This window comes from Oryctolagus cuniculus, chromosome 15 (genome assembly GCF_051225735.1).
Source record: "Oryctolagus cuniculus isolate XC-2025 breed Fujian yellow rabbit chromosome 15, ASM5122573v1, whole genome shotgun sequence".
NCBI classification, from domain to species: Eukaryota; Metazoa; Chordata; class Mammalia; order Lagomorpha; family Leporidae; genus Oryctolagus; species Oryctolagus cuniculus.
In genome coordinates this window covers 91518869-91545618 of record NC_142881.1, presented here as the reverse complement: position 1 = coordinate 91545618, position 26750 = coordinate 91518869, and the positions used below count along the sequence as shown (strand labels likewise).

General features: G+C 41.0%; 1 pseudogene; it reads right to left on the bottom strand.

Annotated features, from left to right (window-relative positions):
- Positions 1–3727: 3727 nt before the first annotated feature.
- Positions 3728–26750, bottom strand: part of LOC127484103 (nuclear valosin-containing protein-like pseudogene) — an 87009-nt pseudogene continuing 63986 nt past the window's right edge.

The following is a 26750-nucleotide window of genomic DNA, read 5'->3' as shown; positions in this document are numbered from 1 at the left end:
AGAGCCATAACAATAGCCATGGCTGAGCCAGGCCAAAGTTAGGTGTGGGGAGCAATTCGGACTATACTGTTACTGGAATTAAGATTTATTCTATGCATCTGCTCTCCCACAATATGGCGCTGGGAGAGAAGTAAACAGCTTCCACCCAGCTGCCTCTCACCAACTTGACAAGCTGCAGGAGCTGCTCCTGATTGGAGGAGAGCGGCGTGCTCGGCGTGTGGGCAGCCGAGTTGGGATTGGTGGAGAGGACTATATAGGAGGAGAGAGACGGCATGGTGGTGTGGGTTGGTTGGAGAGTGCGTTGGAGAGTTCGCGGGGAAGTTCGTTACTTCGTTCTTTCTCATTTTTCTCTACTCATTCTTGCTTTGGGAGTTTGCTGTTTACTTATTCTTACTTTACTATAGAAAGGACTTGTAAAAAAAAGGGAAACAACAAGCGCCCGGTCCGGTGCGGCTCCTCCGCGTGCGGAGGAGCAGCAGTTAGGAGCCTGGAATTCCATTGTTGTCTTCCACAAAGGTGGCTGAGGTCTAAACCCTTTACTTTTCCAGGGGTATCAGCATGGAGGTGGATCTGAAATGGGGTAGATGAGACTCAAACTGGCTCTCATTTGGGATGCCAGTGTCCCAGGAGGCAGCTTCACTCTCTCTGTCAGGATGTCATCCCTTTTGGTCTTTGGATCTTGATTTAGACTGTCTTGGTAATGAGCTCCAAGACAAGAATGCCCACCAGGCTAGGACAATTCAGAAAGACATGCTTTCTTGTGTCTCTTAGGATGGTTTTTTAGGTCAGTCCCTTTGGAAAGAATGATTTTTGGTATCTAAAATACGTTTCTCAGTCTGCTCAGGGCATCTGTGAAATGCAGTCTGAGGAAAAAGCATCATGATCTTCCCTTTCCACCATGATGGCAAATTATCTGTGTTGACATTTCCAGACTGCTGCTGTACAGATCCACACACCCCCTCTGGCTGCCTCAATGTGTCAAAGGCAAAACTATTTTCAGAGTTAGCTTTTTCAGGATATAATACATTTCTAGCACTGGTAGATGCTATGCATTCATTGTTTTCTGATGAACTGAGCACCTCTTGAATGGGAGGATCTTCAACAGTAGTGCTAGTGCAGTCTGAAGACAAGGTGGGTTTTTTAAGGTACTACTGGAACACTCATTGTGGAAGCATTATCAATCACTCTTTTCAGTTTTCTATTGTGTATTAACAGAGCATGTTTGAAATCTATCCTTACTTTTCCTGATAAACCATCTGCTTTTAAAATGTGGTGACTCCAAAGCCAAATTTCCAATGTAAATCTGTGGGGTCATATTTATAGTTAGCTGTTCATTCCATTTAGGATTATAAGGACTACTAAATTTTGCTGTTTTTTTCCTCTATATACAACTACTCCTATATATATATATATATTGCTCTTCTAAACTAGTTTTTTTTTTTCACTTTAACTTGGTGCTAGAAACAGTTGCCTGCAACTGCAACCTTCCACTGTCATTATTGTTAATATCAGACTCTGGTAAAGCAGTGGCCACGTCCCAAAATTCAGCAGAAACTATGTATCAGGAATGGTAGTAGACTCTGAAGATGAAAACATGAATAAAACATGATTCCTTCTTTAAAGGATCTTATAATCTGGTAAGGAAACAACCCCTGTGCAAAGCTGTTGGCTCCCAGCAGCCAGGCGGCCATAGCAGCTGTGCCTCCTCCTACAGGGGGTGCCCTCAACCTTCCATGCCCAAGATTGCCATCTTCCACTTGACCCCATGACAGCCCAGGCCTCCTACAGCCACTCGGAACCCTCACACCAGGTTCCCTGACACCCAACCCTCTTGCCAACCCCCTCTCCAGCCATGCCAAATTCCCAGTCAACCCCATACCTCATCAGAGCAATTTTTAGTTCTGTTTGATAGGTATTAGTTGAATGAAAGAAGCACAATTGGAAATAATTATGATTTCCATTTAATTATATCTACAAAACCCAAAGAATCTCCTGAAAGCAATTCCTATCAGAATAATAGGATAAGTTAACATAATATAAAAATAACATGCAAAAATCAAATGCAGGAGTGGGAATTTAGTACAGAGAATTTAGTAAGCATGCACATGTTTGACATCGTAGTATGTGGGGTTGATTCTCAGCTTTGGGACTTGACCCTAGCTCCCTGCTAATTTGGACCATGGGCAGGAGTGATGATGCCTCAAATGTGTGGATTCTGTCCATCCTCATTGCAGACTTAGACCAAGTTTCCAGCTCCAGGCCAAGGACCAGTCAAGTACATGTATTTGGAGAGGGAAACAGCAGGTGGAGTTCTCTTTCTCTCTTTCTTCCTCTCAAATAAATAACTTCTGAAAGAAAGAGAAGAAAGAGAGAGAGAAAGAAAAGAAAAAAGGAAGGAAGGAAGGAAGGAAGGAAGGAAGGAAGGAAGGACAGACACTAGCAATCCGGGGTGACTAAAAAGGAACAAACATAAACATGACCCTTGGTGGATGGGCAATATGAGTCAGAAAGAATTATCTGCTGATCTAACTGGTAGGTTAAACACAAAAGTGAAAGAATGACCAATATCAATAAAGACAAGGAGAATAAGAGTAAATATCTCTGTTTTCTAGGGGTTACATAGACTTATGAGGGTACTTTAGAAAGTTCATATGAAGTGTAATTAGCAAACAAACTTATTTTGTTACAAAAATTGCTGAAATTTATGCATTTTTTCATACTGCACATTTTCCATATTGGTAAACCCTTGTGTGTACCTAATGACAATCATAACCTAAGTGTAAGTCAAATAGCATTTACCTCATAGACTGACAGTTTTATGAAAAGATGGCACCAAGTATTAGTTACTGTTTATTTGGTAGGACTAAAGGAAAATTAGCTCATAAAAATATCCAAATCATGCAAGCAAGAGAGAAAAATAATAGGAAGAAATTAGAAATTTAAGGATACATAGGAATGGAAAATTCTCAAAGGATTCTCATTGTGGCTTTTATCATTTAAGGTTGAGAAGTTTGCTTACTCTTGTTCTTACAAAAAAATCAAGAAAAGATTTAGAAATCCAGGACAATCATAGGCAACTGCATGGTGAATTTATGAAGGTTACGACCATAGCAGCTATTGTTAAAACTTGTAAATTGATTGGCTCCAAATAAATTCTATTAAATGTTCAAATCACTCAAAATTCATGAGTTACATCTAAATGGCAAGTTTGCCATGAAGTGGTGCTCCTACCCTCTCTCATCCTTAATTTTTTTTTCAAAAGGTAATTCTGAAAAACAAACCCATTCTCTGATTATCCTGCTCATGCTTCGACCATGGACAGTAATAAGACAAGACAGGTAACTTGTCTGCTTGTGAAACAGGTCCATGCCTCAAGCAACACCTGCACAATTTTACCCCTCAGTCTGATCTCCAACGACACAAAGCACTTATTTCCTCAAAGAATATCACAGAGGGAGATGAGTTGTTGGTTCTCTGAAAAACCTTTTTTTTTTTTTTTTGACAGGCAGAGTGGACAGTGAGAGAGAGAGAGAGACAGAGAGAAAGGTCTTCCTTTGCCGTTGGTTCACCCTCCAATGGCCGCCGTGGCCAGCGCGCTGCGGCCGGCGCACCGTGCTGATCCAATGGCAGGAGCCAGGTGCTTATCCTGGTCTCCCATGGGGTGCAGGGCCCAAGTACTTGGGCCATCCTCCACTGCACTCTCGGGCCACAGCAGAGAGCTGCCTTGTCACACAACACATTCACTGTCACCAATGTACATATTTAGTAATCCAAGCCCCTTGACAGATAGAAAGGTTAGTCCAGACTCATTTGCCACAGGCTTTGCCAGCAGTTTTCCAACAGCCTGGAGAACCAGCGAGGACTCCAGCTGAGGGCATCAATTTGAGAGCTTTGAATTGGTCCGGGTTCTGAATTGGTGCCAATATTTCCATGGTGAGTTTTTCTCTAATAATCTTCCATGGTACCAACATCTGCCCACATCACACTACAGACAGTGGCAGTTGGTTGGCAGGGAGTTGGACTGATGACAGGGAAATAATGAAATTATTCAATGCAATGCACAGTCCTTGTATTTGTTCCTCTGAGAGGAGACTCTAGTCTGTTAGCAATTCCAAGAATCTTGTGTTGCAGAAGTGGCTCAGTTACCAGCAACTCCTCTTGGCCTGCTCCAAATGGCAACTCTTCAGCTTTCAGATGTTTCATCTGCTGCAGTTTCATGATGCCCCCTATTGACTGAGCACATGGCAGCCTCCCAGCATAATTCCATCAGATCAGCACCAACAAAGCCTGATGTTAGGTGTGCTAAGTGACAAAAGTTAAATGTTTCAATAAGTCTCAGTTTTCTATACAAAGTTTGAAGTATCTTTTCTCTGGATGCTTTATCTGAGATACCCAGGCCTGTTTCTCAGTAGAACTTTCCTGTCCATCTCAAAGCAGGGTCTAATGAGTGTGTGATGAGTAGCTCCAAATACTGGGACCTGAACTGTGGTGGGCATGTTGTTCAAATCTTCCATGAAGGTTAGGAGCTGGGCTACAATTCTTCATCTTGTGTCTTTTGAAGCAATTCTCTTTTAGAGGGTAATAGCAGCCATCTCATTGATGAAAACAACACAGAGTGTATGTGACATGGCTGTGTTAACATTTCACTAGGCATCTGCTTAGACACTCCTGACATGCCAGACACAACCTCTGGGGATGCTTGCACACTTCTAGATATTTCAAACTTTGCAGTGGAGTTCTGCAATTCCAGCTTCCTAGATTTAGTTTTCTTTTGCAGGACAGCTTCTATTTTCCAGTGTACTTCCTAAAGATACTTTTTGCCTTCTTTGCTTTTTATCTTCCTTTTCTTTTTTAAAAATCTCTATTTAGAAGAGAAGAATATTTTGAATACTGTATCTCAGATAATGGCTTCTTATAATTACTTTTCTTAATGGGAAGATCCAAGAAAAAATGGTCTTTATTTCTATCTTCAGTTTTTTTCAATACAACATCCTCTCTCAGACTCTCAGGCAGGGATTTTCAAAGGAATGCAGCCTCTTTTGGAAGTTATCCATGGTGTTCAATCAGTGGTTCCTCTTTGCTCCATCTCAGGAGCACTTGAAACAGAATCAAGATTTCTTTTCTGATACAGTGACAGTAGGGAGCTGTTCATGTGATTTGCTGATAGTGGATCTGAGTAATCTTCCATATTTGAGTCATCATCAGAGTAGCCTTCAGAAGACCTCAGTCCTTGTCCTCTTCATCTCGTCTTACTTTTTTTGCCCTATACGCATCTTCTAATTCTGTTAAATTCTTAAAATCCTTCTCACTACCAATTATGCTAAAGGTATTTTTCCACCTGAATCCTAAAAACATTTCTCTTTTTTGCTCATAATCTATATTGCACGTTGGTTTTAAATCAAGTGCTCAGACTTTAGTGTCCACATATTTGCCACATCTGTTACTGGTTGGATAATGGATAATGTGGTGCTTAGCTTATTATCCATGAAACCTGGGTCTGGGTTTCATTGCGTCTCATCTTTATGATTTCTTTCTTTTTTCAATATTTATTTATTTTAAATGCAAAGTTAGAGAGAGGTAAAGAAAGAGAGGGGGATGGAGAGAGAGAAAGAGAGAGAAAGAGAGAGACAGAGAGACAGAGAGAGAGATCAATGTTCCATAAACTGGTTCACTTCCCAAATGGCCACAGGCCAGGGCTGAGCCAGGCTGAAGCCAGGAGCCAAGTGCCCCATATAGGTCTCCCATATGGTGCAGGGGCTGAAGATGTGAACTATCTTCCACTGCCTTCCCAAGCGTATTAGCAGGAAGCTGTATCAGAAGTGGAGTGGCCAGGACTTGAACCCGTGCCCATACAGGATGCAAGCATTGCAGTTCATGGCTTTACCAGTTAAGTCACAATGCCAGACCCTCCAATTTTTTAATGTAGGCACTAACAGCTATGAAATTCCCTCTTTTTTTTTAATCTTTTATTTAATGAATATAAATTTACAAAGTACGACTCATGGGTTACAATGGCTTCCCCCCCATACCGTCCCTCCCACCCACAACCCTCCCCTTTCCCACTCCCTCTTCCCTTCCATTCACATCAAGATTCATTTTCGATTATCTTAATATACAGAAGATCAGCTTAGTATACCTTAAGTAAGGATTTCAACAGTTTGCTCCCACACAGAAACATAAAGTGAAAAATAATAGATGATTTTTTTTAAATGATGATGAAATCAGATCAGACTTATTGTCATGTTTAATCCCAGTGAGAGTCAAGTTGGGAATTGATAATTTCTTTTTTTTTTCCAGAAGATCAGTTTAGTGTACATTAAGTAAAGATTTCAATCGTTTGCACCCCCATAGAAACACAAAGTGAAATATACTGTTTGAGTACTCGTTATAGCATTAAGCCTCAATGTACAGCACATTAAGGACAGAGATCCTACATGAGGAGTAAGTGCACAGTGACTCCTGTTGTTGACTTTACCAATTGACACTCCTGTTTATGGCATCTGTAATCTCCCTATGCACCAGTCATGAGTTTCCAAGGCTATGGAAGCACCCTGAGTTCTCCGACTCTTATCTTGTTTAGACACGGTCATAGTCAAAGTGGAGGTTCTCTCCTCCCTTCAGAGAAAGGTACCTCCCTCTTTGAAGACCTGTTCTTTCCACTGGGATCTCACTCACAGAGATCTTTTTGCCAGAGTGTCTTGGCTTTCCATGCCTGAAATACTCTCATGGGCTTTTCAGCCAGATCCGAATGCCTTTAGGGCTGATTCTGAGGCCAGAGTGCCATTTAGGATATCCGCCATTCTATGAGTCTGCTGAGTATCTCACTTCCCATGTTGGATCACTCTCCCCTTTATTTATTCTATCGATTAGTGTTAGCAGGTACTAGACTTGTTTATGTGCTCCCTTTGACTCTTAGTCCTTTCATTATGATCAACTGTGAACTGAAATTGACCACTTGGAATAGTGAGATGGCATTGGCACATGCCACCTTGATGGGATTGAACTGGAATCCCCTGGTATGTTTCCAACTCTACCAATTGGGGCAAGTCAGCCCGAGCATGCCCCAAATTATGCATCTCTTCCCTCTCTTATTCCCACTCTTATGTTTAACAGGGATCACATTTCAGTTAATTTTCAACACTTAAGAATAACTGTGTGATAATTACAGAATTAAACCAGTCATATTAAGTAGAACAGACAAAAAAAATACTAAGAGGGATAGTGTATTAAGTTGTCCATTAACAGTCAGGGCTATGCTGATCAAGTCACCATTTCTCATAGTGTCCATTTCACTTCAGGAGGTTTCCTTTTTGGTGTTCAGTCAGTTGTCACCGATCAGGGAGAACATATGGTATTTGTCCCTTTGGGACTGGCTTACTTCACTCAGCATGATGTGTTCCAGATTCCTCCATTTTGTTGCAAATGACTGGATTTCGTTGTTTCTTACTGCGGTATAGTATTCTAAAGAGTACATATCCCATAATTTCTTTATCCAGTCTACCGTTGATGGGCATTTAGGTTGGTTCCAGGTCTTGGCTATTGTGAATTGTGCTGCGATAAACATTAGGGTGCAGACCGCTTTTTTGTTTGTCAATTTAAATTCCTTTGGGTAAATTCCAAGGAGTGGGATGGCTGGGTCGAACGGTAGGGTTATCTTCAGGTTTCTGAGGAATCTCCAGACTGACTTCCATAGTGGCTTGACCAGTTTGCATTCCCACCAACAGTGGGTTAGTGTCCCTTTTCCCCCACATCCTCGCCAGCATCTGTTGTTGGTAGATTTCTGTATGTGAGCCATTCTAACCGGGGTGAGGTGAAACCTCATTGTGCTTTTGATTTGCATTTCCCTGATTGCTAGTGACCTTGAACATTTTTTCATGTGCCTGTTGGCCATTTGGATTTCCTCTTTTGAAAAATGTCTATTGAAGTCCTTGGCCCATCTCTTAAGTGGGTTGTTGGTTTTGTTTTTCTGGAGTTTCTTGATCTCTTTGTAGATTCTGGTTATTAACCCTTTATCTGTTGCATAGTTTGCAAATATTTATTCCCATTCTGTCGGTTGTCTCTTCACTCTCCTGACTGTTTCTTTTGCAGTACAGAAACTTCTCAATTTGATGCAATCCCAATAGTTGATTTTGGCTTTGACTGCCTGTGCCTCCCGGGTCTTTTCCAGAAATTCTTTGCCTGTGCCAATATCTTGAAGGGTTTCTCCAATGTTCTCTAATAACCTAATGGTGTCAGGACGTAGATTTAGGTCTTTAATCCACGTTGAGTGGATTTTTGTGTAAGGTGTAAGGTAGGGGTCTTGCTTCATGCTTCTGCATGTGGAAATCCAGTTTTCCCAGCACCATTTATTGAATAGACTGTCATTGCTCCAGGAATTAGTTTTAGATCCTTGATCAAATATAAGTTGGCTGTAGATGTTTGGATTGATTTCTGGTGTTTCAATTCTGTTCCATTGGTCTATCCATCTGTTTCTGTACCAGTACCATGCTGTTTTGATTACAACTGCCCTGTAGTATGTCCTGAAATCTGGTATTGTGATGCCTCCGGCTTTGTTTTTGTTGTACAAGCTTGCTTTAGCTATTCGAGGTCTTTTGTGCCTCCATATGAATTTCAGCATCATTTTTTCTAGATCTGAGAAGAATGTCTTTGGTATCTTGATTGGTATTGCATTGAATCTATAAATTGCTTTTGGGAGAATGGACATTTTGATGATGTTGATTCTTCCAATCCATGAGCCTGGAAGATTTTTCCATTTTTTGGTATCCTCTTCTATTTCTTTCTTTAAGGTTTTGTAATTCTCATCGTAGAGATCTTTAACCTCCTTGGTTAAGTTTATTCCAAGGTATTTGATTGTTTTTGTAGCTATTGTGAATGGGATTGATCTTAGAAGTTCTTTCTCAGTCATGGCATTGCTTGTGTATACAAAGGCTGTTGATTTTTGTGCATTGATTTTTTTTTTTTTTTTTTTTTTTTGCTTTCTCTACCACAATTTTTATTTATTTAATTTATTTCTTCTTTTTTTTTTTTTGTTTTTTTTTTTTTTTTTTTGTTTTTTTTTTTTTTTTTTTTGTTTTTTAAACTTTTATTTAATGCTTATAATTTTCCAAAGTACGACTTATGGATTACAATGGCTTCCCCCCCATACCGTCCCTCCCACCCACAACCCTCCCCTTTCCCACTCCCTCTCCCCTTCCATTCACATCATGATTCATTTTCAATTATCTTAATATACAGAAGATCAGCTTAGTATACATTAAGTATGGATTTCAACAGTTTGCTCCCACACAGAAACATAAAGTGAAAAATAATAGATGATTTTTTTAAATGATGATGAAATCAGAGCAGACCTATTGTCATGTTTAATCCCAGTGAGAGTCAAGTTGGGAATTGATAATTTCTTTTTTTTTTTTTTTTACAGAGGATCAGTTTAGTATGCATTAAGTAAGGATTTCAACAGTTTGCACCCCCATAGAAACACAAAGTGAAATATATTGTTTGAGTACTCGTTATAGCATTAAGTCTCAATGTACAGCACATTAAGGATAGAGATCCTACATGAGGAGTAAGTGCACAGTGACTCCTGTTGTTGACTTTACCAATTGACACTCCTGTCTATGGCATCAGTAATCTCCCTATGCTCCAGTCATGAGTTTCCAAGGCTATGGAAGCCCTCTGAGTTCTCCGACTCTTATCTTGTTTAGACAAGGTCATAGTCAAAGTGGAGGTTCTCTCCTCCCTTCAGAGAAAGGTACCTCCTTCTTTGATGACCTGTTCTTTCCACTGGCATCTCACTCACAGAGATCTTTTGCCAAAGTGTCTTGGCTTTCCATGCCTGAAATACTCTCATGAGCTTTTCAGCCAGCTCCGAATGCCTTTAGGGCTGATTCTGAGGCCAGAGTGCTATTTAGGACATCTGCCATTCTATGAGTCTGCTGAGTATCTCACTTCCCATGTTGGATCACTCTCCCCTTTATTTACTCCATCGGTTAGCGTTAGCAGGTACTAGACTTGTCTATGTATTCCCTTTGACTCCCAGTCCCTTCACCATGACCAACTGTGAACTGAAACTGATCACCTGGAACAGTGAGATGGCATTGGTACATGCCACCTCGATGGGATTGAATTGGAATCCCCTGGTATGCTTCCAACTCCACCACTTGGGGCAAGTCAGCCTGAGCATGTCCCAAATTATACATCTCTTCCCTCTCCCATTCCCACCACCATGTTCAACAGGGATCACCTTTCAGTTAATTTTCAACACTTAAGAATAACTGTGCATCAATTACAGATCTAAACCAGTCATATTAAGTAGAACAGATAAAAAAAACTACTAAGAGGGATAATGTATTAAGTTGTTCATTAACAGTCAGGGCTATGCTGATCAAGCCACCATTTCCCATAGTGTCCACCTCACTCCAACAGGTTTCCCTCTTGGTGTTCAGTCAGTCGTCACCGATCAGGGAGAACATATGGTATTTGTCCCTTTGGGACTGGCTTATTTCACTCAGCATGATGTGTTCCAGATTCCTCCATTTTGTTGCAAATGACTGGATTTCGTTGTTTCTTACTGCGGTATAGTATTCTAAAGAGTACATATCCCATAATTTCTTTATCCAGTCTATCGTTGATGGGCATTTAGGTTGGTTCCAGGTCTTAGCTATTGTGAATTGAGCTGCAATAAACATTAGGGTGCAGACCTCTTTTTTGTTTGCCAATTTAAATTCCTTTGGGTAAATTCCAAGGAGTGGGATGGCTGGGTCGAACGGTAGGGTTATCTTCAGGTTTCTGAGGGATCTCCAGACTGACTTCCATAGTGGCTTAACCAGCTTGCATTCCCACCAACAGTGGGTTAGTGTCCCTTTTTCCCCACATCCTCGCCAGCATCTGTTGTTGGTAGATTTCTGCATGTGAGCCATTCTAACTGGGGTGAGGTGAAACCTCATTGTGGTTTTGATTTGCATTTCCCTGATTGCTAATGACCTTGAACATTTTTTCATGTGCCTGTTGGCCATTTGGATTTCCTCTTTTGAAAAATGTCTATTGAGGTCCTTGGCCCATCTCTTAAGTGGGTTGTTGGTTTTGTTTTTGTGGAGTTTCTTGATCTCTTTGTAGATTCTGGTTATTAACCCTTTATCTGTTGCATAGTTTGCAAATATTTTTTCCCATTCTGTCGGTTGTCTCTTCACTCTCCTGACTGTTTCTTTTGCAGTACAGAAACTTCTCAATTTGATGCAATCCCAATAGTTGATTTTGGCTTTGACTGCCTGTGCCTCCCGGGTCTTTTCCAGAAATTCTTTGCCTGTGCCAATATCTTGAAGGATTTCTCCAATGTTCTCTAGTAACTTGATGGTGTCAGGTCGTAGATTTAGGTCTTTAATCCATGTTGAGTGGATTTTTGTGTAAGGTGTAAGGTAGGGGTCTTGCTTCATGCTTCTGCACGTGGAAATCCAATTTTCCCAGCACCATTTATTGAATAGACTGTCCTTGCTCCAGGAATTGGTTTTAGATCCTTGATCAAATATAAGTTGGCTGTAGATGTTTGGGTTGATTTCTGGTGTTTCAATTCTGTTCCATTGGTCTATCCATCTGTTTCTGTACCAGTACCATGCTGTTTTAATTACAACTGCCCTGTAGTATGTCCTGAAATCTGGTACTGTGATGCCTCCGGCTTTGTTTTTGTTGTACAAGATTGCTTTAGCTATTCGAGGTCTCTTGTGCCTCCATATAAATTTCAGCACCATTTTTTCCAGATCTGAGAAGAAGGTCTTCGGTATCTTGATTGGTATTGCATTGAATCTGTAAATTGCTTTTGGGAGAATGGACATTTTGATGATATTGATTCTTCCAATCCATGAGCATGGAAGATTTTTCCATTTCTTGGTATCCTCTTCTATTTCTTTCTTTAAGGTTTTGTAATTTTCATCGTAGAGATCTTTAACGTCTTTGGTTAAGTTTATTCCAAGGTATTTGATTGTTTTTGTAGCTATTGTGAATGGGATTGATCTTAGAAGTTCTTCCTCAGCTATGGCATTGTCTGTGTATACAAAGGCTGTTGATTTTTGTGCATTGATTTTATACCCTGCTACTTTGCCAAACTCTTCTATGAGTTCCAATAGTCTCTTAGTAGAGTTCTTTGGGTCCCCTAAATACAGAATCATGTCATCTGCAAAGAGGGATAGTTTGAGTTCTTCCTTCCCAATTTGTATCCCTTTAATTTCTTTTTCTTGCCTAATAGCTCTGGCTAGAACTTCCAGAACTATATTGAATAGCAGTGGTGAGAGTGGGCATCCCTGTCTGGTTCCAGATTTCAGTGGAAATGCTTCCAACTTTTCCCCATTCAATAGGATGTTGGCTGTGGGTTTTTCATAGATTGCTTTGATTGTATTGAGGAATGTTCCTTCCAAACCCAGTTTGCTTAGAGTTTTCATCATGAACGGGTGTTGTATTTTATCAAATGCTTTCTCGGCATCTATTGAGAGAATCATATGGTTTTTCTTCTGCAGTCTGTTAATGTGGTGTATCACATTGATTGTCTTGCGCACATTAAACCATCCCTGCATACCAGGGATAAATCCCACTTGGTCTGGGTGGATGATCTTTCTGATGTGTTGTTGCATTCTATTGGCGAGAATTTTATTGAGGATTTTTGCATCTATGTTCATCAGGGATATTGGTCTGTAATTCTCTTTCAGTGCTGCATCTTTCTCTGGCTTAGGAATTAAGGTGATGCTGGCTTCATAGAAAGAATTTGGGAGGACTCCCTCTTCTTCGATTGTTCTGAATAGTTTGAGAAGAATTGGAGTTAGTTCTTCTTTAAACGTCTGGTAGAATTCAGCAGTGAATCCATCTGGTCCTGGGCTTTTCTTTGTTGGGAGGGCCTTTATTACTGTTTCAATTTCTGTCTCAGTTATGGGTCTGTTTAGGTTTTCGATGTCTTCCTGGTTCAATTTAGGCAGGTTGCATGTGTCCAGGAATCTATCCATTTCTGATAGGTTTCCCTGTTTGCTGGCATACAAGTCCTTGTAGTAATTTCTGATGATTCTTTTTATTTCTGTGGTGTCTGTTGTTACATTTCCTTTTTCATCTCTGATTTTATTGATTTGGGTCTTTTCTCTTCTTTTTTTAGTTAGTTGGGCCAATGGGGTGTCAATTTTGTTTATTTTTTCAAAAAACCAGCTCTTCGTTTGGCTGATTTTTTGTAATGTTTTTCTTGATTCAATCCTGTTGATTTCTTCTCTGATTTTAATGATTTCTCTTCTCCTACTAGATTTGGGTCTGGTTTGCTGTAGGTTTTCTAGATCCTTGAGGTGAATTGAAAGCTCATCTATTTGGTGTCTTTCCAATTTCTTGATGTAGGCACCTATTGATATAAACTTTCCTCTTAACACTGCTTTTGCTGTGTCCCATAAGTTTTGGTATGTTGTGCTGTTATCCTCATTTACTTCCAGAAAGTTTTTGATTTCTCTTTTGATTTCTTCTATGACCCATTGTTCATTCAGGAGCATGTTGTTCAATCTCCATGTGTTTGCGTATGCTCTAGGGATTCCTGAGTTACTAATTTCCAATTTCATTCCTTTATGGTCTGAGAAGCTGCATGGTATGATTCTAATTCTTTTGAATTTGCTCAGACTTGCTTTATGGCCTAGTATGTGGTCAATCCTAGAGAAGCTTCCATGTACTGCTGAGAAGAATGTAAAATCTTTAGCTGTAGGATTGAAAGTTCTGTATATATCTGTTAGATCCATTTGGGCTATGGTGTCGTTTAAATCTACTGTATCCTTGTTGATCTTCTGACCGGATGATCTGTCTATTTCTGAGAGTGGAGTATTGAAGTCCCCCAGTACTATTGTATTGGGGTCTAAGTCTCCCTTTAAGTCCGTTAATAAATCTTTTAGATAAACTGGTGCCCTGTAGTTAGGTGCATATACATTGATAATTGTTATATCTTCCTGTTGAATTGATCCCTTAATCATGATATAGTGTCCCTCTTTGTCTCTCTTAACAGTTTTTGTGGTAAAGTTTATGTTGTCCGATATTAAGATGGCTACGCCCGCTCTTTTTTCATTTCTGTTGGCATGGTATATCTTTTTCCAGCCTTTCACTTTCAGTCTGTATGGATCTTTGTTGGAAAGATGTGTTTCTTGTAAGCAGCATATAGATGGGTTTTGTTCCTTAACCCAATCAGCCAATTGGTGTCTTTTAACTGGACAGTTCAGGCCATTCACGTTCAAAGTGACTAATGATAAGTGGTAACTTTGCCCTGCCATTTGCCAAAGATAAGTTCTAATATATGCTTTGAATTCCCTGTGATCTTTTGCTGTGAGGTTTCCTTCCTTGGTTTCCTTCCTTTACCTTCTTTCATATTGATGACCGTGTTTCTGTGTTTCTGTGTGTAACACATCTTTAAGCATCTTTTGCAGGGCTGGACGAGTGGCAACAAATTCTTTCAATTTCTGTTTGCAATGAAAAGTCTTTATTTCACCTTCATTCACAAATGATAGCTTTGCAGGATATAATATTCTGGGCTGGCAGTTGTTCTCTCTTAGTACCTGGGCTATATCTCGCCATTCCCTCCTAGCTTTTAGAGTTTCTGATGAGAAGTCAGCTGTGAGTCTGATTGGAGATCCTCTGAGAGTAATCTGATGTTTCTCTCTTGCACATTTTAGGATCTTTTCTTTATGTTTCACTGTGGAGAGTTTAATTACAACGTGTCGTGGTGAGGATCTCTTTTGGTCGTGTTTATTAGGGGTTCTGTGGGCTTCCTGTACTAGGATTTCTCTGTCCTTCTCCAAACCTGGGAAATTTTCTGCTAATATCTCACTAAAAAGGCCTTCTAATCCTTTCTCCCTCTCCATGCCTTCAGGAACTCCTAGAACCCGAATGTTGGGTTTTTTAATAGTATCCTGAAGATTCCCGACAATATGTTTCAGATTTCTAATTTCCTCTTCTTTTCTTTGGTCTGACTGTATCCTTTCCTGTTCTCTGTCTTCTAAGTCCGATATTCTCTCTTCTGCTTCACCCATTCTGTTTGTAAGGCTCTCTATTGTGTTTTTCATTTGATCTATTGAATTCTTCACTTCAGTCACTATCCCAGTTTCCTGTTGTACTAGTTGTTTCGTTTCATTTTGATTCCTCCTTAATATTTCATTTTCACGAGAGAGATTTTCTATCTTGTCCATTAAGGATTTGTGTAGTTCCAGAATTTGTTTTTGAGAACTTCTTAATGTTCTTATCAATTTTTTGAGATCTGCTTCTTGCATTTCTTCTATGTCATCATCTTCATAATCTTGAATTGGGGTGTCTTTTTCATTTGAGGGCGTCATGGTGACTTCCTTGTTTTTATTACCTCGGTTTTTGCGTTTGTTATTTGGCATATTGGAGATATTTGGTTTCTTCACTGTGGTGCTTTTTCTTGTTATACTATGACTCTAGATTAAGTGGACTATCTGTTTTTGATGGAGCCTTAGGGCTTGAGATGGGTGTGGCCTGAGAGCTCTGTTTGGTGTGCCAAAGGTGACACTCCCAGGTTAGGCGTGGTAAATCTCTCTCTCTCTCTTTCTTTCTTTTTTTTTTTTTTTTTTTTTTTTTTTTGATTCAAAAGGGAAGTAATTCCGCACAGCTGAATGAAGTTGGAGGTAGTTAGCAGGCAAATGATATACCCACAGGAGCCAGAGATCGGAAGCTCTTTCCCAAGATCCCCACAGGGAATCTGTTCGGCCCTCAGAGTGGGCTCAAATTCTCCTTCAGCCTCCCACTGGGTTGCCAAAGTTACGGAATTGTAGCGTCTCTGGAGAGTGCTCACGTGAATTCCGTGAGTTCTCTCCCCCACCGTCTCTTTTTTCACAGTCTCAGTTCAGTAGCACCACAAATTTACTAGCTCCTAATCTCCTGTTAATTCGCCCCGCCCAGAGTCAGGTTTTTCTGCTAGGCTCAGGGCCGGTGCAGACCTGAGGTCGCTCTGCTTATGACGTATGTCCAAGATGGCGCCTGCTCTTTGTCTTGCTCGCCCTTGAGAGGTGAGCGGAGAGAGAGAAACCCGTGTCCGTACTAGTCACCCTTTTTTTTTTTCTCTCTCTCTCTCTCTCTTCCAGTTAGCCTTGTGAACTTCCCCCCCCCGGGGGGTCGTTCCCTCTAGTCTCCTCTCTCCGCTTGCCTGCCGGTGTCTCGGGCTATTGAGGTTCGGCTCACCTCGCGTTCCAGCGCTGGTGTGTTGAGTCTGCCGCTGATGTCCCAAACTGTGGGCTCCCACGCTTTCCACGCAGGTCCGCTGTGAGTCACGCGTTCCGGAAGAGTTTCTTCTGCTGTTTCCTCCCCTACTCTTCCTTGAACCTGCAGTATCTCCACTTTTATTAAACTATCTCTCCCCAGACTATCAGTGTGCTCCCTTCCTATTCCGCCATCTTGCCGGGAGACCTGTGCATTGATTTTATACCCTGCTACTTTGCCAAACTCCTCTATGAGTTCCAATAGTCTCTTAGTAGAGTTCTTTGGATCCTCTAAGTACAGAATCATATCGTCTGCAAAGAGGGATAGTTTGACTTCTTCCTTCTTGATTTGTATTCCTTTGATTTCTTTTTCTTGTCTGATGGCTCTGGCTAAAACTTCCAGAACTATGTTAAATAGCAGTGGTGAGAGTGGGCATCCCTGTCTGGTGCCAGATCTCAGTGGAAATGCTTCCAACTTTTCCCCATTCAATAGGATGCTGGCTGTGGGTTTTTTATAAATTGCTTTGATTATATTGAGGAATGTTCCTTCTATACCCACTTTGCTTAGAGTTTTCATCATGAAAGGGTGTTGAATTTTATCAAATGCTTACTCTGCATCAATTGAGATAATCATATGGATTTTCTTCTGCAGTCTGTTAATGTGGTGAATCACATTGATTTGCGAATGTTGAACCATCCCTGCATACCAGGGATGAATCCCACTTGGTCTGGGTAGATGATTTTCCTGATGTGTTGTTGTACTCTATTGGCGAGAATTTTATTGAGGATTTTTGCGTCTATGTTCATCAGGGATATTGGTCTGTAATTTTCTTTCAGTGCTGCATCTTTCTCTGGCTTAGGGATTAAGGTGACGCTGGCTTCATAGAAAGAATTTGGGAGGATTCCCTCTTCTTCGATTGTTCTGAATAGTTTGAGAAGAAATGGGATTAGTTCTTCTTTAAATGTCTGGTAGAATTCAGCAGTGAATCCATCTGGTCCTGGGCTTTTCTTTGTTGGGAGGGCCTTTATTACTGTTTCAATTTCTGTTTCAGTTATGGGTCTATTTAGGTTTTCTATGTCTTCCTGGTTCAATTTTGGTAGATTGCATGTGTCCAGGAATCTATCCATTTCTGATAGGTTTTCCTGTTTGCTGGAATACAAGTCCTTGTAGTAGTTTCTGATGATTCTTTTTATTTCTGTGGTGTCTGTTGTTACGTTTCCTTGTTCATCTCTGATTTTATTGATTTGGGTCTTTTCTCTTCTTTTTTTAGTTAGTTGGGCCAATGGGGTGTCAATTTTGTTTATTTTTTCAAAAAACCAGCTTCTCGCTTGGCTGATTTTTTGTAATGTTTTTTTGGATTCAATCCTGTTAATTTCTTCTCTGATTTTAATTATTTCTCTTCTCCTACTAGATTTGGGTTTGGTTTGCTGCAGTTTTTCTAGGTCCTTGAGGTGCGCTGAAAGCTCATTTATTTGGTACCTTTCCAATTTCTTGATATAGGCACCTATTGCTATAAATTTGCCTCTCAATACTGCTTTTGCTGTATCCCATAAGTTTTGATATGTTGTGTCGTTGTCTTCATTTACTTCCAGAAAGTTTTTGATTTCTCTTTTGATTTCTTGAATGACCCAGTGTTCATTCAGGAGCATGTTGTTCAGTCTCCATGTGTTTGCATACTTTCTGGGGTTTCCTGAGTTGCTAATTTCCAGCTTCATTCTGCTGTGGTCTGAGAAGCTGCATGGTATGATTCTAATTCTTTTAAATTTGCTGAGACTTGCTTTTTGGCCTAGTATGTGATCAATCCTAGAGAAGGTTCCATGCACTGCTGAGAAGAATGTGAAGTCTGTAGATGTAGGGTTGAAAGTTCTGTAGATATCTGTTAGATCCATTTGGGCAATAGTGTCAATTAAATCTGCTGTTTCCTTGTTGATCTTCTGTCCGGATGATCTGTCTATTTCTGAGAGTGGAGTATTGAAGTCCCCCAGTACTATTGTATTGGGGTCTAAGTCTCCCTTTAAGTCTGTTAACAAATCTTTTAAATAGACCGGTGCCCTGTAATTAGGTGCATATACATTTATAATAGTTACATCTTCCTGTTGAATTGAACCCTTAATCATTATATAGTGTCCCTCTTTGTGTCTCTTAACAGTTTTTGTATTAAAGTTTATTTTGTCTGATATTAAGATGGCTACGCCCGCTCTTTTTTCATTTCTGTTGGTATGGAATATCTTTTTCCAACCTTTCACTTTCAGTCTGCATGCCTCTTTGTTAGAGAGATGTGTTTCTTGTAGGCAGCAAATAGTTGGGTTGTGTTCTGTGAGCCAGTCAGCCAAACGGTGTCTTTTAATTGAAGCATTCAGACCATTAATGTTCAATGTGACTATTGATAAGTAGTGACTTTGTCCTGCCATTTTCCCAGAAATATTTTCTAGCATATGCTTTGAGCTTCCCATGCTCTTTTACTGGTAGGTGTTCTTCCTTTCCCTTCTTTCATATTGATGGCCGTGTTTCTGTGTTTCTGAGTGTAGCACATCTTTAAGTATCTTTTGCAGGGCCGGACGAGTGGCCACAAAGTCTTTCAATTTCTGTTTGCTATGAAAGGTCTTTATTTCACCTTCATTCACAAATGAGAGCTTGGCAGGATATAATATTCTGGGCTGGCAATTTTTCTCTCTTAGCACCTGTGCTATGTCTCGCCATTCCCTCCTAGCCTGTAGTGTTTCTGATGAGAAGTCTGCTGTGAGTCTGATTGGAGATCCTCTGAGAGTAATCTGACGTTTCTCTCTTGCACATTTTAGGATCTTTTCTTTATGTTTCACTGTGGTAAGTTTAATTACCACGTGTCGTGGTGAGGATCTCTTTTGGTCATGTTTATTAGGGGTTCTATGAGCTTCCTGTACTAGGATGTCTCTGTCCTTCTCCAAACCTGGAAAGTTCTCTGCTAGTATCTCACTAAAAAGGCCTTCCAATCCTTTCTCTCTCTCCATGCCTTCAGGAACTCCTAGAACTCGAATGCTGGTTTTTTTAATAGTATCCTGTAGATTCCCAACAATATTTTTTAGGTTTCTAATTTCCTCTTCTTTTCTTTGGTTTGACTGTATGTTTTCCTGTGCTCTATCTTCTAAGTCCGATATTCTCTCTTCTGCTTCACCCATTCTGTTTTTAAGGCTTTCTAATGTGTTTGTCATTTGATCTATTGAGCTCTTCATTTCATTTTGATTTCTCTTCACTATCACACTTTCCTGTTCTACTAGTTTCTGAGTTTCATTTTGACTCTTCCTTAAAATTTCATTTTCACGAGAGAGATTTTCAATCTTGTCCATTAAGGATTTCTGTAGTTCAAGGATTTGCTTTTGAAAACTTCTGAATGTTCTTATCATAAATTTTTTGAAATCCGTATCTTGCATTTCTTCTATCTCATCATCTTCATACTCTTGGCTTGGGGTGTTTTGCTTATTTGGAGGCATCATAGTGTCATCGTTGATCTTGTTCCCTCGATTTCTGTGTTTGTTACTCGGCATAGTTAATTCTTCTTGCGTCACTGAGTTTTTTTTTTTTATACTGTGTCCGTGTTAAGTGGACTGCCTGCTGTTGGAGGAGCCTTGGAGGCTTGAGATGGGTGCGGCCTGAGAGCTCTGCTTGGTTCTTCCTGGTTAAGGGTGTGCAAAGGTGACACCCTCAGGTTATGCGTGGTAAATCTCTCTCTTTTTATTTATTTATGTTTTTTATTTATTCAGGGTGTAAGTAACACCGCATGGCAGGGCTGTGCAGAATTGATGGTATTTAGCTTCCAGTCTTTGGCTCCTCTGGACTCCCACTGGGTTGCCTAGGCTACTGAATTGTAGTGACTCAGTTCCTTAGCTCTCCCCCATTGATATGTAAATCCAGAGAGGAGGCCTGCTCTTTGTCTCTTGGGAATTCTTCAAGCCTTGCAGCCTTGTAACCTTTGCAAGGCTAGGGGGAAGAGAAACCCCAAAGCCTCTTTTTTCCTTCTTTCCGGTAGTGAGTCTGCTGCACTTTCCGGCCCCCCTCTAGATTCTGACCCCCGTTTCCCCACCAATGTCTCGGGTTATTGAGCTCACCTCCCCTTCCAGCGCCGATGTGTGGACTCGGAGCCCTGAGCGTCCCAAGTCTCCCCGCTGTTGTCTGTGTGGCATGCACTCCCCTTGGAGCACTGGCGCGCAGACCCTGGGGCTTCCGCGGCTCGGTCCCGCGACTTGGCTTCCGCGCGGTGGGTGACCTTGTTCTCTCAGTAGGTCCTCTGATTCACGGCCACTCCATCCAGAAGGGTTTCCCCTGCAATATTCTCCCGGTTCTTCTTTCTGCGGCTACCGTAACTCCCCTTTTATTAAACTAAATTTTCCCAGACTATCGGTGCACGCCCTCACTATTCCACCATCTTGGCTCCGCCCCCATAAAATTCCCTCTTAACACTGCTTTTTCTGTATCCCTTAAGTTTTGATAATTTGTGTTATTATCTCCATTTCCAGATTTTTTTGATTTCCCATTTTTTTTTCTTCTATGATCCACTGCTCATTTAGGAGCATGTTGTTTAGTCTATGTATTTACATATTCTCAAGTTTCATAAGTTGTCAATTTTCAGCTTCATTTCTTTGTGGTCAGAAAACATATATGCTATGATTTCAATTTTTTTGAATTTGTTGAGACTTGCTTTATGGCCTAGCCTATGATCTATCCTAGAGAAGGTTCCATCTACTGCTGAGAAGAATGTATATTCTGCAACTGTGACATAAAGAGTTCTATAGTTACCAATTGGGTCCATTTTGTCTGTAGCATTGATTAGCTCTGCTGTTTCTTTGTTTAGTTGATCTGTCCATTGATGAAATTGAAGTGTTAAAGTCCCCCATTACTATTGTATTGGAGTTCATATCTCTTTTTAGATCCATTAGCATTAAATGTATACATTAACTGTATATTCATTTACTATAGTCACATCATCTTGTCGAATTTATACTTAATCATTACATAATTCCCTTCTTTGTTTCTTTTATCAGTCTTTGTGTTAAAGTCTACTTTGTATGAAATTAGACTGGCTACACCTGCTCATTTTTGCTTTCTGTTAGCATGGATAACTTTTTCCATTTTTTCACTTTCAGTCTTCATACATCTTTGTTGGTGAGGTCTGTTTCTTATGGGTGGCAAACAGATGGGTCTTGCTCTTTCGATATCTCTATCTCCAAGCAGAATTTTTCATCCCTGTTATTTATTTGCTTCTCTATATTTTTGAGTAATCTTATTACCATTCTTTTGAATTCCTTTTCAAGCACCTACTAAATCTCTTCATCTTTACTTCCTAATATCAAAGTGTCTTTGTGTTTCTTTTGGGGAGCTGTAGTTTCTTCCTTGATCATGTTTCTTGTATTTCCACGTTTATTTTAGTTTATTTTAACATTTGGTTTTCTCCTCTGATGGATTTTAATCTTTGGACTATGCCTCTATGGCTTAGTGCTGTGTCTGCTCCTTCAGTTGATATGCAGAGGATGTGCTGGGTGGGGACTTGGAGCTCCTGTCAGTGCTCAAGAATGGGTCAAGAGTCCAGGGTGACATCCAAGTCATGATAGATCTCTGTCAGCAGAGAGTGACAATATGCCCATATCAGTGGGCACGATCACAGCCTCATCTCCTCTCTGCCAAGGTGATCAGTGCCAGGTGTTAGCACACATGGAGGTGCCTGAACCACACAAAGGATCTGTTCAGGCCTCAATCTGAGCACAAAAGCTTTGCATTGACCTACCCCAGGCACTCAGGGAACTCTGAGCCTCTGAAGCCAGAGTGATTTCACAGAGACCCAGGTGTAATGAATGCCCTATCGTGCATTCACTGAATTCCCACAGTCATAGAGCTGAAGGCTCCTAGTTAAAGGAAGAAATCTACTCTCAGTCCCATGAACCTACCTCACCCACAGAGAGAGCAGAGGCATTCCCAGAGCCAGCTGCCTGTTGGTATTCCACCTTGCCAATTTGAGTCCAAGTGCCTGGATAGAAATGGGGGAAAGGAGCATCTCACAGTCCTAAATAGGTGCCTTGTCCCCATACCCTCTAGGCCAGACTCAATGTAAGTGGGGATGTGGATTTATCCCTCTGATAAAATCCCTTAGTGATGTGTGTGCATGAATTGCAACAGCATCTACTCATATTAATAAGATAGCACTTTCTCCCTCTGTTTCTGGGCACTCTTGTAGGGGGATGGGGAAAAATAAATATCCTTTCCCTTCAAGGGGTTAGGTGGGTACCCTGCCCCCTACTAACACTCCAGCCTGTAATCAAAGTCAGAGTGGTCAGCAAGGTTCTCTCTGTGTACCCTGAGCCCCTAATAATGAGTGTTTTGTCCAGGGTAGGAAGTGAATCTGCAGTGACCTTTATAGTTATAGGAATTGCAGACTTGTCTCTGTATAGATCTGGATTTTCATCAGCAATTTGTTTATAGATTGGAGAGGGCCTTGCATGAAGGTAATCTTCCTGAGATTGATTCTGTGCCAATGTTTATTCTTATTTTTGTTTCTTGGGCTGTTCTTCTTCCATTCTGTTGTGGTGGGTTGCTTCTACTTTTAATTGAATACTTGATAAAACTTATCTGGAATTATCTCATTCATGTTTATTTCATTTACTATTTGGGAAAGATACAGATAAGTAACTAGTGAGCATTAGGAACAGAGTACTGCCAGCAACACCAGTGCTCCAGGCTGTGCTACCCAAAATCCACTCTTTCTGTGTAGCTGCTGCAGTTGTGCTACATAGAAATATCCAGCATAACTGCAGGCTCAGCACACTCACTCCCCAACAAGCGTCTGAACTTCACTCCCCATCATGCACCATATAACACAGCACTTACTAGTACTCAACTTCTGTTCTCCAACCACACATGAACTTGATCCTATTATAGTCCTGAGATTTCCAAAAAAAGAGTATGGAACAGACAGTACCCAAGCCCTACCTTAATGTGCCATATTTGACTATTCATTTAGATGCTATCTTACACAGAAATTTCTATCCTATATAATGACAACCCCAAAACTTATAATTTTTTAACATTACCTACTTTCTTTTTAAAAAGATTTTCTTTATTTATTTGAGAGGTATAATTACAGACAGTGAGAGGGAGAGATAGAAAGGTCTTCCTTCCGTTGGTTCACTCCCCAAATGGCTGCAATGGTCGGAGCTATGCCAATCCGAAGCCAGGAGACGAGTGCTTCTCCCTGGTCTCCCATGCAGGTGCAGGGGCCCAAGCACTTGGGCCATCTTCTACTGCCTTCCCAGGCCACAGCAGAGAGCTGGATCGAAGAGAAGAAGCTAGAACTAGAACCAGCATCCATATGGGATGCCGGTGCCACAGGTGGAGGATTAACCTGCTGCACGTCACCAGCCCTAACATTACCTACTTCCATTTTTCAAAATTTATTTATTTATTTTAAAGGCAGAGTTGAGAGAGAGAGAGAGAAAGAGAGAGATCAATCTTCCATCTGCTGACCACTGGTTCACTCCGCAAATGGCCACAATAACTGAGGCTCGGACAGGTCAAAGCCAGGATCCAGGAGATTGTTCTGGGTCTCCCATGTAGGCATCAGGGACCCAAGGATTTGGATCATCTTCTGATACTTTCCCAAGTGCATTATCAGGGAGCTTGATTGGAAGTAGAAAAGCCAGGACTAGAACTGGCACCCATATGGGATGCCAGCACTGCAAGTTGTGTCTTAATTCACTACCCCACAGCATCGTCCACCCAAATCTTAAAAATTGCAGCACTAATTTCCTCCTGAGAGTTTCCACACTCCTAAGAATGTACTATCCCTGAAATAAATATTTGTTTCCTGCTCTCCTTTATCTACCTATCTTCCTTGAATTCCCTCACCTGGTAACAAGATCATGGACTGAAATCAAGCCAGTAGATCTCCCCTACAAGAGACACTAGTGCATAAATAAAATACTGTCTGATATTATTATAGTTTCAGATTTATTTTAATGCAATTGTTTTGGTTTCATTATCCCGTTCCACTCAGTGTGACCTTATTTTATATTTACTTTCTTTCCCCGTCCATAAAGCCCCTTCTGGGTTCCTATTGGATTTATATTCAGCTCAGATCTCAGTACATATCCACAGAGGATGGACACTTGACTCAGGTAGCATGTCCATTACTGTGTGACCAGGCTAAAGATGCGATGATAGATGATCTAGCTGAAGACAGTCCTGTAAGTCATTTCTTCCACCTAAACTGGCCCTGGTAATGCCCTCTGGGGATCTTCCAAGTGCTAAACATGAAATGGAAATTTCAAATCCTAGGTTAAGCAGTTTAAAAGCCAAGTAAATGCTTTGTATATTTCATTTAAAAAACAAAATAGGGGCCGGTGTTGTGGCACACTGGGTAAAGCCACTGCCTGCAGTGCCAGCATCCTATATGCCAGTTTGAGGCCCAGCTAATCTACTTCTGAGGCAGCTCTCTGCTATGGCCTGAGAAAGTAGTAGATGGTGCCCAAGTGCTTGGGCCCCTGCACCTGTATGGGAGACCAGGAAGAAGTTCCTGGCTCCTGACTTAGGATTGGTCCAGCTCTGGTCATAGTGGCCATCTGAGGGAGTGAACCAGCAGATGGAAGGTCTCTCTGCCTCTGCCACTGCCACTGCCACTGCCTCCCTATAACTCTGCTTTCAAATAATTGAATAAATATTTTAAAGAGTTTAAAAACAAAACAAAGGCAAAATACTGATGCTCATTCAAAGAAAAATGAAGTTAAATACTGTTAAAGAATTCTATGTTCAGGTGATATAATAATTCAAAGTGTCTATGATTTTTCCAACTTGACTTTATTTTTTATATATATAAAGTGAAAATTAGGCAATACAATGGAGGAGACAATCATAGTGGGAGTAAAGTGTAGAAATGGAGGTAATGAATAGACACAAAAATGTCTTATTAGCAGCATTCAAAGCAAAATGCCCCAAATATTGAATTTCATTATGTCAGGAAAATATTCAAAAGCACAATAATCATCCCAAAATTCAGAAGTTATCTTCTGACCTATAGGAACTCATGGGAGCGGCTGGTGTTGGGGTGTAGCTGGTAAAACCACCGTCTAAAATGTCAGCATCCCATATGGGTGCCAGTTTGAGTTCTGACTACTGCATTTCTAATCCAGCTGCTTATAAATGGCCTAGGAAAAGCAGCAGAAAATGGCCCAAATGCTTGGACCCCTGACACACATGTGGGAGACCCAGAAGAAACTCCTGGCTCCTTGCTTTGGCATGGCCCAGGCCCAGTCATTGCAGCAGTCTGGGGAGTGAACCAGTGGATGGAAGATCTTTTCTATAACTCTGACTTTCAAATAAATAAATAAATAAATCTTTTTAAAAAATGAGAGCTTGCCAGAGCCCAGATTCTGCACATCCCAGAAGAGTTGCAGAGTAATTATTCTTGAAGATCTGTTGTTGGTCCCACCCTAGAGATTCTTTCCAACAGATCAGCTTCTTGCAGACTATGGTAACTTATTTGCTGACCACAGATGTTCCTTCATACAGTCTGAGGGAGTTCTAGGGATATCAGAAATGAACAGAAGGAGAGAGGTGCATTTGAGTGCAGCAGGAACCATGCTCACATGAGGGGAACCTACTTCTGGGTCCCAGTTCCTGGGGCTACAAATCTCGAAAATATGATCAGGAGGATGGTGGGAGTGGCTGGGAGTGGTATGACTCACTGTGCATGGAGGTTGGATCATATATAAAGGCATACTCCAGACCCCACCAATCCTCTGCAGATTATGAGCTTTGCTCTGATGCAAAGCAGTTTCAGTTCCTGAATGCCTGGGCAGCCCTGCTGATGCAAGGCATAAAAATGGGAGTGGGTAGGAGTTTATTGGTTTGCTGCTTGCTATGTATGTGCAGCTGAGCATAAGGCTAGACTGCAGTTCTGGGTTCCTTTCATTCTTGTCCAACTTGCATACAGCTTCTGTCTGGATTCCTTTTGTCATCCCTGGATCTTCATATAGGAGTTAGGGGTGATTTTTTATCAAATCTGTGTGCTAAACTTTGAGCAGCACAATTGTTTGTCTCTGATCCAGGTCTCAATACCCTCCCAGTACCCTTGAGAATCAAGCAGTCTCACTGGCTTCTTTCAAGTGCAGCATGGTTTACATCCTGCAGATTTCCCACTCTGCAAGCCAACCATGCCTGGCAATAGATGTGTGTAAAAGAGCGAATGATTGGCTATGGCTGACCTGGCCCTTCCATGGACTCAATGTAGAGATTCCATGCATGCTAAGGGACAGTATGCCTGTTGGATCAGCATCAAGGAGTACAGAGAGGGGAAAAATAGTAAGTATCCATGACAGAACCTGACAGTAGTGGCTGAGTAGAGAGTCTGGGACATGCTGATGAACAAAGGCATCTCATCCCAGCCCCAGGTTCCCTAGCAGAAAGTGGCAAAAACCAGAGCATAAGTTCTCCATCATTTTGCACTCTACCCCTTATTTCTTCATGCTGCTTGTTTTGGAATTCATTTTCTTGATTTTTCCCCCTTTCCTAAGTTGGAAGCACAC